Raw genomic sequence first — 13735 nt, 5'->3', positions numbered from 1 at the left:
ACACGACCATACATTTTATGGATCTGATTGATCCATTGACCATAGGTCAGAAGTATTTAATAGTTAAATAAGGTGAGAAAACCTGATTATATTTCTATTATCATTTTGCTGTGGTAGTAATAGTCTTCGGGGATTTCTTCTTGCAATTCAGCATTGATAGTCTTTACAAATGCATTCACTTCTATAACGAGTGGTGTTTTGATGTATGGGAGATACAATAATGTTAACTGAATCAAGTTCCTCTTACGCTTAAGCAATGCCCCATTTGCTACCTGTAATTATTTAAATCTTAAATTTGTCATACCCGATAACACCTTTTTAACATTCACTTAAGATATCTTGGATCTCTGCTGCAAAGGAATAAACCACCATTAAAAATTCAGTAGTTTTAAATAAATGATGGAATTTTTTAAATACTCTTTGCGAAACTCTTAAATATACAGACAATTTTTCAGGTAAACTGTAAATCCATTTTCTTCATTTTGTATTCGAGAAAAGAAAGCTGGTTTCATCCCAGATTCATGCTGACAGGCATCAGAGACGAACTCCGCGTATTTCACAGGCAAACTTGCATATATTTATCCATTATTCATAACTTGCATATATAAGTCAGTGTGCACTTCAGGAGTTGTGCAATTTAGTCTATGCGAAGAAATGTTTGTCCCCCAACATATGCGCTGCAAACGGTTTAAATAACTTGTCGTTTCCAATATTTCATATTGAAATATTGTTGAGAAATATTATAAAATTTTTGTGTGGCAGTTCGTCGCTTTTTGATAAAATTTTCCCTTCAGAGCTCTGATGGTATCATACATTCGTGGGATTTTGAGGTCTCTAAAGAATATCAGTGCTTACCACACTAGTAAACATTAGTGATGATTCTCAGCACTCTACTTTGTAGAACATGAACTATTTTCACATTTCTGAAGTTAGCTGCAGCCCATGGAAATAAGGCGTACGTTATTTTGGGTTTTATTACAAAGAAGTAGATATATTTTTTGCATTTTAACCTTACATTTGAGAATGCATCTTACCGCCAAAGCGCTATTTGATCAATCCAGGAGAGGATCTGGTTTTAAACTATTCCGAGGTAATTCTCAGTTCTCACTTTTAGAATATTTTCATTAAATAATGTGATATCACATTACAGCTGTCTCTTGATTTTATGTTTATGGATTAAGAGGAGCTACGACTTGGTAGCATTGATGCGAATTCTCTCTTGTTTCCACCAGCCTTCAGTATCAGTTGTCTTAGGTTGTAGTTTGTGAACTGCATGTTTCGGATTCACAGATTTAACTGTTGTGGTGGAGTCATCTGCGTAGCTTGCGAGAAAATAATTTATGTCAATTCCAGGCTAGGAAAAGTTGTGCGGGTAGAAGATGTAAAAAACTGTTCCCACGATAGAGCGCGGTGGAATTCTCGCTCTGATTGGTATTGAAGAGGAGTACTCTTTTCCTTGCCTGGCGATGAAACTTCTTTAACTCAGAAATAAGTAGATTAATTTGACTACATTTTTTTTATTTTTTTTTTTTATTATCAAACTTAAGTTGTATCAGCTTGTCAAAGAGGGCATTGAGCTACAGCCGATCAAAAGACTTCTGTACTGCCCTCTCTTCTATTCTCTAATAGAGTTTCTTCAATAGAAAATTTTATATTAGTTCACGATTCTTTATTTGTTATTTATTAGAAATTGTTTATTTTTAATTTAGAAATTTTTGCATAGTTTTCGGATCTATTCTTAGTGTTATATGCTACAATATTAGTGGATCTATTCTTAGTGTTCTCTTAATAGCCACCAGATGGCTCTGTAATGCCATGCCAAGCTCTATTGTAAATTTCTTAAGGCTAGTGACAATAATGTGTGTTTTCGCGTTGAAAGGGAGTGGGTGAATGTTTAAATACTTGCCTGTTGGCACTTCATTGACCGTTTGTTTTGAATTTGAAAAGTAACATTTTATGAAGTTATTTGATTTAACAAATATTTCACGTCTAACTCGTAGGCAAATTATATGTGTTTTGGAAATTTTTCTGTGATCTAGGCTTAGTGTGCAAAAATGATCTTGTTTGAGTTCTATCTGTTGAGGTAATTATATTTTCCTTATATATTCTCTTCGGTGCAAATTTTTTAAATTTTCGGTGTTTGCTGAAATCAAATTGTGTTTTATAACGTTTAGTTACTTTTAAAGACATTGTTACGCTTTTAATAATTACTTTTCAGTGTTTTTCCCAAGTAGTTATTGCGGACTATTTTCTATTAAAAGTCATGTGTGATAAATTATTTTAATTTTACTAAACAGTTTAAAAAATGAAAATTTTCGGTAATTCCGATGTGTCTTATGTCAATGTCTTCCGATGTGTCTTATGTTCTGAATTTATGTCATAAGTACTGTAATATGCTAACTGTACAGTGCAGCCGCTGTTAATCGCTCTATTATACTGTTTGTTCCTTAGTGAAGTTAACAGATCTGTTTTACCGTTTCGCCGTCTCTGTTTTGCTAATTATGCAGCGATGATCATTTCATGCATGCCGTTATAATATGCATGTCATACTTGCTTCCTAAATGATTGTTTTCATCTGTAGTGTCATTCCAGTTTCGTTAAAATATGTGTAATAATTTTCTGAAATAAAATATTATTATAAAAATGTATACTAACTTGAATTTTAATAAATTTTACTTTGTGTTAATTTCGAGAATAAAAAGCTGTCGGGACATTTGAAGAAATAATGACAGTGTTTCTCTTCTTAAAACCCTACAATTTCTCTCTTTGAATGCATTGAGATCAAATATAAAATTGGTGAAAAAAACTCTTTCAACTTTGAGGGGAAATTTCCCCAAAATTATACTGGAATTTTTCTCTTATAGAAAAAAACAGGATGTATATCAATCATCTTGAAATCAAAAGGTTTTTTTTTTTTTTTTTTTTTTTTTTTTATAAAATTTAGACTAATAAGTTTAATTGACATTGTGGTATGTGTCTTCTGTATCATAGTTAACTTGTCTGAAATTAATTCCAAAGGAAGCTTGAATTTTATCAATTAAAGCATAATTATGTATTTACTAATATTATGCATAAATCTTTCAATCTTCACTTGTAATTAAAGTATTTTTAGTAAGAAAAAAATTTGCTATTGATTTCTGAAATGTATAAGTTCAAAGTCCTAATACTTACATTATGAGATTTTTCAGTAAATATAATTTAAAATATTTTGGAGATTAACAGCAAGTTAAAAAATAGTGATTAAAAATATAATATTGAGTCATATAAAAAAGTCTCTGCGTTATTTTGGTACATTTTTGAACAAAACTTTTCCTTATTGAAAATGAATTTTAATCAAGTACATATTGACGATTATTATCTATAGTCTTTTGCCATTTTTTGGGTAGCTTCATAATTCCATTGGTGTATAACTTTTGTGGTTTAGCGTCGAGAAAGTTGAACAAGTGATTTTCAGCGGCTCTTTGGTCGGCCAATTTTTAATCATCAAGAGAGTTTTGCAGAAACTGAAGAAAATGGTAGTCAGACGGTGCAAGGTTTGGGCTATATGGTGGATGCATCAAAACTTCCCAACCAAGTTCCATCAATTTGTTCTGAGTCATCAAAGATGTGTGTGTGGTTACACATTGTCATGATGGAACACAACTCCCTTTCTTTTGCCCTATTTTGATCGCTCTTTCTATATTGCTTCGTTCAAACGGTTGAGTTCGAATTGATTGTTGCACTAGGTTGCAATTTATGTGGCACCCAAACATTGAGCTTCTTTTTGTAGCCTGCTCTTTTCAAATGATTCCAAACTGTCCTGTGATTGATGTATAGTGCCTCTGCTATTTCTTTCCTGATAGCTTGCGTGCCGGTCTTGCTCCACCAGTTGCAAACATTCATCAACTTTTGAAGTGACTGGCCGACCAGAGCAAGGTGCATCTTTGCTACCGAAATTTCCGGAATGGAATCGAGCAAACCACTCCTGGGTCCTTCGTTCACTCACAGCATTTTCACCATACGCATCACAAATTTTTTTACATGTTTTTGCAGCCTTTTTACCTTTTTTATAGTAAAAAAGCATCACATATTTCACTCATTTTCAAATCAATATTGCTTTTTACACAAGCAATAAATTAGAAAACTATTTTCACAAATAGTGGAAGCTGAATGTCACCTTTTAAGCACATGTTTGTTTGAGACAATCAGGTGAGTGTTGCCGGATGTATAGGCATCAACGCCATCCAGTGGCAAAAAAATGAGGAGACTTTTTATATGACCCTATATAAAAGTATAAAAATTTAAGCATGTCATATACTTTATCATTAAGCAGCATAAATTAAACACTGATCTGTTGTAGAAACAAATTTACCCAGGTGTAAGCACATTAGCAATTGTAGCCTTTATACTGTGTCATTGCCCCAGAGGTAAATATAAACATACAAAAATAAATCATGACTGCATTTGTTGGTACAGTAGAATTCCAGAAATCCGTAAAGCTTGGGACCAGAGGTTGTGTGAATTTCAGGACAGAAAAGATAAAGCATATTATTCGGACTAAAAGTGCAAAATGAATAAGGAGTATTAGATATAGTTAATTAAATTATTGGGTTGATCTTTGGATTATGGTAACTTGGCGATTTTTTGGTGAAAATTTGGCGACCAACTCTGCTACAGCAACCGTATATTTTTTTTTTCGCTGCCATTTTGTCTTCACGAAGTAAAGACATGTTTCTTTTCTTTTTATTTACTGAACACTTTTTCCAACAATCTACTAGCTGAATTACACTTATGCTAGAAATTTTATGTAACAAAACTGCTTAATCATGACAAATATTAACTGCAAAATTGGGAAAAAGTGCACAATCGCAAACTCCTTGCGCGTTTTTCAGAATAGCACATACACATAAACCATTTACACATCGACTTATTTTTACTTAAAAAAAACATCCTAGAATTGCACAAAAGTGGCATTGCACACACTCTTCACTATATCCATGTACACTGCTTTTTTCTCATAAATTAGAAAAATTTCACGAAAATGCATGAAAAATCCAGTAAAAAGAACATATATGAAATTACCTGATCACAAAAAGTATATACCCTTTCCAAAGATGAACATTTCCACGTATAAAATAAATAAAATATCCAAAAACTTTTACCTCTAAATTATCTATTATATTATAAACGTCACCAACGAATTCATACCACAAACATTACAAATACTTAATGTCAAATATTTAAATTACTTCCATGCACATTTACTTCAACTGAAATGTATACCAAATTCCTACAAACATAAAATTCACAAAATAACTATCATTTAATTAAAATATCACTAAACCATGTACACGTCGACTTATTTTTACTTAAAAAAAACATCCCAGAATTGCACAAAAATGGCATTGCGCACACTCTTTACTATATCCATGTACACTGCTTTTTTCTCATAAATTAGAAAAATTTCACGAAAATGCATGAAAATACTCAACGTATTCTACTCAAACGTATTCCAAAACACTACAAACATATAACTCACAAAATCACGATCATTAAATTAAAATATAATTAAATCAAAAAACACTACTTAAAATATAAATAAGCACATACATTAAATTAATAAAAATTAGATTACAATCCTAATTACTTTAAACTAAATCATTGCTAATAATAATTTTCCAATAATACCATATTAATTTATTTACTCCTTACATTTAGAACAATGCATAAAAATAATATCCTCAAATGATTAAAAATACTAACTTACCTAATCTTCAGAATCTTCATTACGTGGCACGCACACTTCCACTATTTCACACAACACACAATGAAGCTTAATACAAAATAATATAGTACTACAGTTTTCCAAATTTCCCCCCTTTTCCGATTAAAGAACTGTAATTCGTCCATTAATGTCACATGACATATCTCATGATCTCTCATTTCCCTCACACAAAATAATGCATAATCGGAACTGAGTACTTCTCACATTATTACCAAAGTCCTAGGTAGTAACCTTTATCGCCTCCAAAATGTCGCAAAACTACCAGTTATCATATTCCAAAGATCAGCCAATTGTGGCCATAATTTTTTATAAGCATTAAATTATTATTACATATATAAATTGATTATATTATTATTTTATTGTTATATGTACACAGCATCGAGATTTGCCGATTTTGCCTTATGGAAAGATTTCCGGTTTCGGATTTCAGTGTTAGAATCACTGTTGCTGTAAAATTTCAACAGCTTTTCTTTATTTTTCCGTATATCATACACAATCATGTCACAATTCCATACCATTCTGCTATAAATCGAGGAGTAGCACCTGCTTTCATCTCTTGCAGAATTTGCACTTTTTGCGTTACCATCAATGCAACGTGTTTACGTTTTTCAACGCTGCAAGCAGTAAAATCACGAGTGTGTTTCTTAACTGTCATTATATTAAAAAGGGCTGAAATTTAAAATATTCTTAATTTATCCACAAAATATCTGGGTAAAAAAACGGCAGCACTAAACAATCTTGTGAAATGAAATAACAAAGCTCAGAAAATACAACAACGTGAATCGTGAACTTGAACAAAAAGTTGAGTGAATCATCTTCTTTTTTACCTCGATGCAGATTAGAGGGAAAAAACTTATCTTATTTTTTTAAACTTTTTTGTGTCAATAATTTTGGTATTTCCATTTTGACTCATTATTATTCGGTAATTATGACGTCATTTATGTGGTAAGTATTTTTTTCTTCGATATTTCGTACTCAGTGTTGCGGTTTCCGCAACTTATAAACTGAATGTTTATATTCTGAAAGGCAACGCAGATTTCTGGAGTTAGCGGATTTTTGGTATTTGACTGTATAAGTATATTTAAGGTCAACCTTGGTGAAAATTGACGATTTGTGGTAGCACATGGATACCAAGTTTGTGCAATTCTTTGTCTTGTTATTTTGACTTTGTGGTTATTTTAGCGCCAAAAATCGACGCTACACAAAGTCAAATAATTGCACAAACTCGGTATCTACGTACACATTGACTTATTTTCACTGAAAAAAAATCACAGAATTGCACAAACTAGGCATTATGCACTCCCTTGACTCCATGTACACGTCGACATATTTTCACTTTAAAAAAACATCAGATAATTGCACAAACTTGGCTTTGCGTACTGCCTTGACTTTGTCCATGTACACATCGATATATTTTCACTTAAAGCGTCAAAGGAGCACCCAATTCTGTAGTAGAGGCAAACAAAAAATACATAATCTCAATAAATTACATTTTAAACCAAACAATAAAATAACATATAAAGGAAATACCTCTTATGCATCTAAGCACTACACAAAGCAAACATCCACTTACCTTATTTAGAAATTTTTTCGTCTTCAGTCTGTGGCACAAAAAATTCTTTAACAGCATCCAAAAACTTCCTAAAATTATCTGAACTCGAATCCATATATCGGCGTCTCCACATAAACTCACACAAATAAGAGTCAAATGGGTAAAAGTTTACAATTTGGTGCCCATTGTTTCTTGGCGATTCTTTTTTGATGCCAAGATTGCCACCAGGAAAGCACAATTTCAAGATGGCAGCTACACAAAACCAAAATAAGAAGTCAAAGAATTGCACAAACTAGGCATTGTGCACTGCCTTAAATTTGTCCATGTACACATAAATCTATTTTCATTTAAATAAAATCAGAAGGCTAAAACAAAGTTAAAACTATCATGGTAACAAGAAGTGAGGTTTCATTGGCAAAATTTAAAATAAAAAATTGTTGCTAATCGAAGGGGCACCCAATTTTACACTAGAGCCGTCAAATGTATCCTCCGTAGCTCCGGACTGTCTGGAAAATGGCTTCTAAGTAAACCTTCATTTACACATCAGTCAATGTTTTTTTCCTCTTTCGTTCCAAATCGGGCAGAAACTTCAAATTAATCTTACTACATTCAGCCATTCTTCCATCTAAACAACAAAACAAGCAATGTACTTCCTAACCAACACACACTGCAAGCCCTTATAAAACATCCCATAATTCAAAATTTACTGCAATCATGTCAACCGATTACATCATAATAGGGTTTCCATAACATTCAACTACTCAGATTACCATAAATAAAACAAAAACTTCGCGATAATACAAGGGGTACCCTTCAGTGTACTTTAACTCATTTGTTTACATTATATTTATCAATAATTAAATGTAATATACGTACTATGCTATTCTAATAATAATGTAGTCATTTGTTGAAGTGTGTTAGCTAGTATTAAAGGAGATTTGTTTTGCTATTTTCTGATTATTCATGCCTCTACTGAAAAGCCACAAAAGAGTATCGGTGAGGCTGTGTACCATGTCACCTAAAAGTATTTATATGGGAACCAGCTATGCACATAGTATTCACCAGAGGATTTCCCACTTCTCTGGACATTTTTGCCCCTGCAACTGCAGATTATGATCCTTCTTGTGAGAATTTCAGCGTTTTAAGATACCTCGTATTCCAATTTTTGACATCTTTTAGTGAAATCTCATCGACATTCAGCAATTTAACATTCCTTCTGCATAGAGCGTAATGTGATTCACTTAAAGGCATCATATGCCTTTCCCCCCCTCTTCCGATTTTGGAGCCAGGGTTGTGTGTTGTGTTAAATTTGTGCTGTCCTCTGATATATTCTTAGCAAAAACCAAGAATGGTATGTGTTTTCTATGAAAGAAGAATGTTAAAAAATGGGTAGGCAGTCCTAGATGCATCATTCAAGTAGATGTAAAGATACACAATCATTTCACTCCAGAGTCGATGAGTTCATGACTTTTTGGTGCAGATAATTAGAAAGTGTATGTTTCTTATATAGAAAGTAACAAATATTATACTTTTTTCACATTGCTAAAGCAACTAATTTACATTCATTAAAAAATATAAAGTATGCATAGTTAATAACATCAAACACATTAGATTGGTTTGGTTTATTTGATTACGGCAAAGCACTCAAGGGCTATCTGCCTAAGGAAAGGGATGCTTTCGTGGAGGACTTTCTAAGGAAAACTGGCTCGTATACTCGTTACACATGAGGAAAACCATGAAAACGCCCGTTCGCGGGACTCAAACTTCTGACCGAACTACTAGTGTTCAGCAACTTTTACCATTCGGCTGCTGATGGGCACAAACACATTAGAAACTTATTATTACAAATTGATATTAAATTTATTGCAAAATGAGTTTAAACTGGGCAACACCTTGCCAGGTGCTCAAGTCTTAGGCCAGTTAGGCACAAATGTCTGTTCCTTTCTTGGCTGTAGTAAAATTCACAAACCAGATATGTCTTACGTTCAGATCAGAAGGATAAGTAACGTTAATAACAAGTATTGTTATGGGAAGTGTAATATTTTTCATTACATATGTAATCGATGAATTATTTTCAATAAGCCATTAGCAGTATGAAATAAAGCTCTTCATTCACATGAATTTTTATAAACTGCAAAATATACTGATCACTGCAGTGTACGATTTCTCTCTTTTGTACATATAAATATAAGGTTTTTAGGATATTTTTGCCTCATTTGTAAAAGATGGTGAAGCAGTGGTAAAACACAGTATATGTACTGTATAGTTAATTGTATTTTTTCAAATCATTCTTTCCCCAATACCAATAAAATACAGTACAAAGTCCTTAATCCATACTCGTTGGGACTTTGGCGATTCCGGATTATAGATCATCAATTTAAATCTGGTAAGATGGCATGCAGAAATTATACAATTGAAAATATGAAACCATAATTTATGAAATAAAGAGCAATTATGATCTAAATGGTATCAAAGTTTACCAAAAAAAAGCTTAATATTTATTTGTTTACTTTAATAAACATTTCTTTTAATGTAAGTTGTTTAAGTTGCTTCTTTTTTTGTGCTAATACTTTCTCTTTAATTCTGTAAACAGACGTAATTTCTTGTTCAGTTACAAAGTTCCACTGTTTAAGTCCTGCAATAGCTGTGTCGAGAATACCGACTAACATATCGATCGAAATTTTTTTTTTTTTTTTTTTTTCATTTTCAATAATCTCTGTTACTTTCTTCACTATCAGAAGTGGTATTTTCTGGATCTAGAACCATACTACAGGTTTCGCTGTCCATTACCTGATTGATGATTGGGTCATTGTCTTCGCAATGAAAAACTTCTGTTATATCATTTTCATTTATTACCGCTTCTCCACCCTTTCTTTACAAAATCCAATAACTGGAAAATTTCATCTTTAGTTTGCGATGTCCGAAAACCTTCAAATTCGCGGCTATCATCGTCATCTTCCTCGCCATGAAATATGGTAGCTGGCCATAAATTATGCCAAGCATTTTTTAAGGTATCTGGAGACACATCCTCTCACAATCTTATAATGCTCCACACAGCAGATTTTATGCTAAAAAATCTTGAATAGTCTTGCCATTGTTCAAGAAATTTAACATAGATTTAAAAAATGCTACTTTATATTTGCATTTCAGCGCATGCACTATTCCCATATCCATAGGCTGAATGATAGATGTACAATTTGGAGGGAAGAATAATACGGATACATTATCTTTCAATAAAACTTTAAGTGAAGTATGCGCCAAACAGTTGTCAACAATCAGGACTATTTTTTAGTCATCAGGTAAACCAACTGAATTCAAATGTCGCTGAGCCTTGGGTATAAAATGATTTTCAAACCAGTCATTCATCAACGCTTTTGTCATCCATGCTCTTTTATTTGCGCGATATATAACAGGGAAAATCATTACTACTAAATGTTCGAGGTCATGTATGTTTTCCGATAACAAAAAATTTCCACTTGTGCCTTCCTGCAGCATTTGCGCACTCTAAAATTGTTAGTCTCACTTTGGAATCTTTGACACCAGTTGGAGCCTTTTCTGTAGAGGTAGCCAATGTATTTCGCGGTACATATTGCCAGAAAACACCAGTTTCAGCAGCGATGTAATAATGAGTTCAGTGAATTCATATGCAAGTTGTTCAGCAGCTTCAGTATCAGCTGAAGCTTTTTCACCTGAAATTTTGTCTTATACCATGGTGATTTTTAAATTTGGTTAACCAACCTGTTGAATATGTGCACTCATTGTTTAAGTTCATTTCTTCATGAAATATTTTGGCTTGAGCCATTAGCATTGGACCCGTCAATGGCACGCCCTCGCTGCGATGCTGTCTGACCTATTCAATCATCACTTTGTCATGATCGTCACTTTTAGCAACGAACCCTTTTTCTGTTATTCGTTGCAAGTGGGGTGCTGGAATCCACAAAAAATTCAAAAAGTTCCTTTTTCTTTTTGCTTATGTCATGTACAGTTGACTTTCCAATCCTCGCATAATTTTGAGACAGATATGCCTTTATCCATTTTTTGCAGCAATTCCACTTTTTGTTTGATGGACATCGAAACATGCTTTCGCTTTGTAGATCCTTTGGCAGATCCAGAACTGCAAACTCTTTTTGACATAATCGAATGTTCAAGCTTAATTTTTATAAAATTGCTCTAACAGTCTGCAAAAAATAATAAACCGGATCCAATTAGAAGATTAAGGAACAGCGCAATCTGCAACATTAACTGAAATGCCTTAGAATCAGTAAAGATAATTTTAACCTAGCTTATACCGTCTGTTATACATTAAACGCGCATGCGTAAAGCATACCAAAAAAAAAAAGTTTGGAGCTTTGAGGTCTGGATTATAGATCATTCTGGATAATGGACATCCGGATTACGGACTTTGTACATACCAGTAAATTTTGCCAATAAATTTTCCAATACCAATAATTTTTTCCAATAAAAGTGGAAAAACAAAAGGAGCTGTTTGAACATGAATAGGTGTGTACACCCATCTAACAGGACTGTCAGCTAAAAAAGCATGTGCTTAAGGAATGATGTGATGATGATGATATGATGTATTTAGTTATGGCAAAGCACACTAGGGCTATCTGCCTAAGGGAGGGATGCCTTCGTGGAGGACTTTCTAAGGGAAACTGGCTCGTATACACGTTACACATGGGGAAAACCACGAAAACGCCCATGCAGCCAGCCCGTTCGCGGGATTCGAACCTCGGACCGAACTACCAGTGTTTAGCGACTTTACCGCTCGGCCGCTGGTGGGCCAATAAAAAAAGGATTCAATGTTATAGCAGTTTCATATATAAAATTTCAACTTTCTACGACTAATGGTTTTTGAGTTATGCGAGATTTTCCTATTTTACACATATATCATATATCTATTTTACAAATGTAAACATCAATGGCCGCTATTAAAAAAAGGCTTAGGGGCACTTAGACAAATTTAAAATTGTTGATAATTCTAAAAATATTGCACACAGATTTACTAAAGGCATAAAAACCTTAACCGGAAGATAAAAACAACATATGCAATCATTTTTAAAGCGAAAAATGTACAATTTACAAACATATAAGAGTAAAGAAACTGAAATCACTGAGCCGGGTAACAGAGTGGTAACAGAGTGGATATATATCTACATATATTTATATACTTTTGGTGCGGTCAATTGCAACCAAAATAGGAGGTGCACATCTACATGTTATAACAGTCCTATATACAAAATTTCAACTTTCTGAGGCTACTCGGTTTTGAATTATGCAAGATACATACATACATATGTGTGTATGCACAGACGCCATGAAAAATTCTTTTTAGAATTCGTTTTAAATCAGTTTTATAACTTTTTTTGGGGGAAAAGAGTCCTTTATTCCGTCCTTACCTATAGATGTCATGCAAAAACATCGTTAAATTGCATTCGATGGCGGTCAAAATGGATATTTTCATTGAAATATGATACCCGAAATTTTACTTCGTACAAGGAAGTAAAAAAAATAAAGTTTCATAAGGGGGCCCCAGCATATGCACACTCTTAGGCTGCTATCACACATCCGTTTGTTTAAGAACAACTGTTTGGAACTATTTTTCTGCTTTGTTACAACAGCCGATCACCACAGATCACCTTGGGGTTAACAAAGGGGAAACTGGTTCTCCAATTACAAACAGGCTAATAGCATTTGAAGCCGATAGCTGATTGGTTGAAAACGAACAACTTGCAATTTTTTTCCAAAGAAAGGAAAAAGTCGCACGTCTTTCTTCCAATAGTAAACCAGGCAGAAAAATTGTCCGAAACAGTTGTTCCTCTGAAAAAAAAAAATGTATGTGTGATATGGGCCTTATGAAGATCAGTTTCCAATTTGAAAGAAGTAACTTTGTTAGGGTGTGAGCACCTTAGGGGCAACATTTAAGTCCAATTTTCATTTGCCGATTATAAATCTGATCATTGTGTACTAATCATCCATGTTATAAACATGAGATAAATTATGCTGCTATGCTTTGCTGCTGGAGAAATACTTTTATAACAAGTAGTTTCTATGAGGACAATAAAAATAATAAATGTAAATTAACCTATTATTGCGTTTGTCTTGGTGCAGTCTAATGATTTTTTACAGAAGAAAAAGAATGATGACTTATAATTGAAAACGTATTTGTAACGTACATATTTTGTACTTTAATTAACTGTTTATACTGAAAATTCATCAATAACATGCAAATAGTCGAGCTTTGTTCTGGTGGAAATTTCATATTCATACTATAAACACAAATAGTCGAGTTTTGTTCTGGTGGAAATTACATATTCATACTATAAACATTTCAAAGCAGTTGTTCCCTATCTAAATACTGCTGAAATTTTACTGTAAACTTTCAGGTAAATCTCACAAGCACATATACAGCGTGATTG

At 33.2% G+C, this 13735-nt stretch overlaps 1 protein-coding gene across 2 annotated transcripts in view; it reads left to right on the top strand.

Annotated features, from left to right (window-relative positions):
• The first annotated feature begins 1840 nt into the window (after positions 1-1840).
• Mical (Molecule interacting with CasL) overlaps positions 1841-13735 on the top strand; it is a 241831-nt gene continuing 229936 nt past the window's right edge. For both annotated transcript variants that reach the window (XM_085826689.1, XM_085826697.1), the window contains exon 1: positions 1841-2083. The gene's annotated coding sequence lies outside the window, so the exon portion shown is untranslated. The remainder of the gene's footprint in view (positions 2084-13735) is intronic.

The sequence above is a fragment of the Stegodyphus dumicola genome, chromosome 1 (genome assembly GCF_044657685.1).
Source record: "Stegodyphus dumicola isolate Sdum_Otavi_A_Nest chromosome 1, ASM4465768v1".
Taxonomy (NCBI): Eukaryota; Metazoa; Arthropoda; class Arachnida; order Araneae; family Eresidae; genus Stegodyphus; species Stegodyphus dumicola.
Note: the sequence above shows the minus strand (reverse complement) of the source record. Positions and strands in the feature narration are given on the sequence as shown.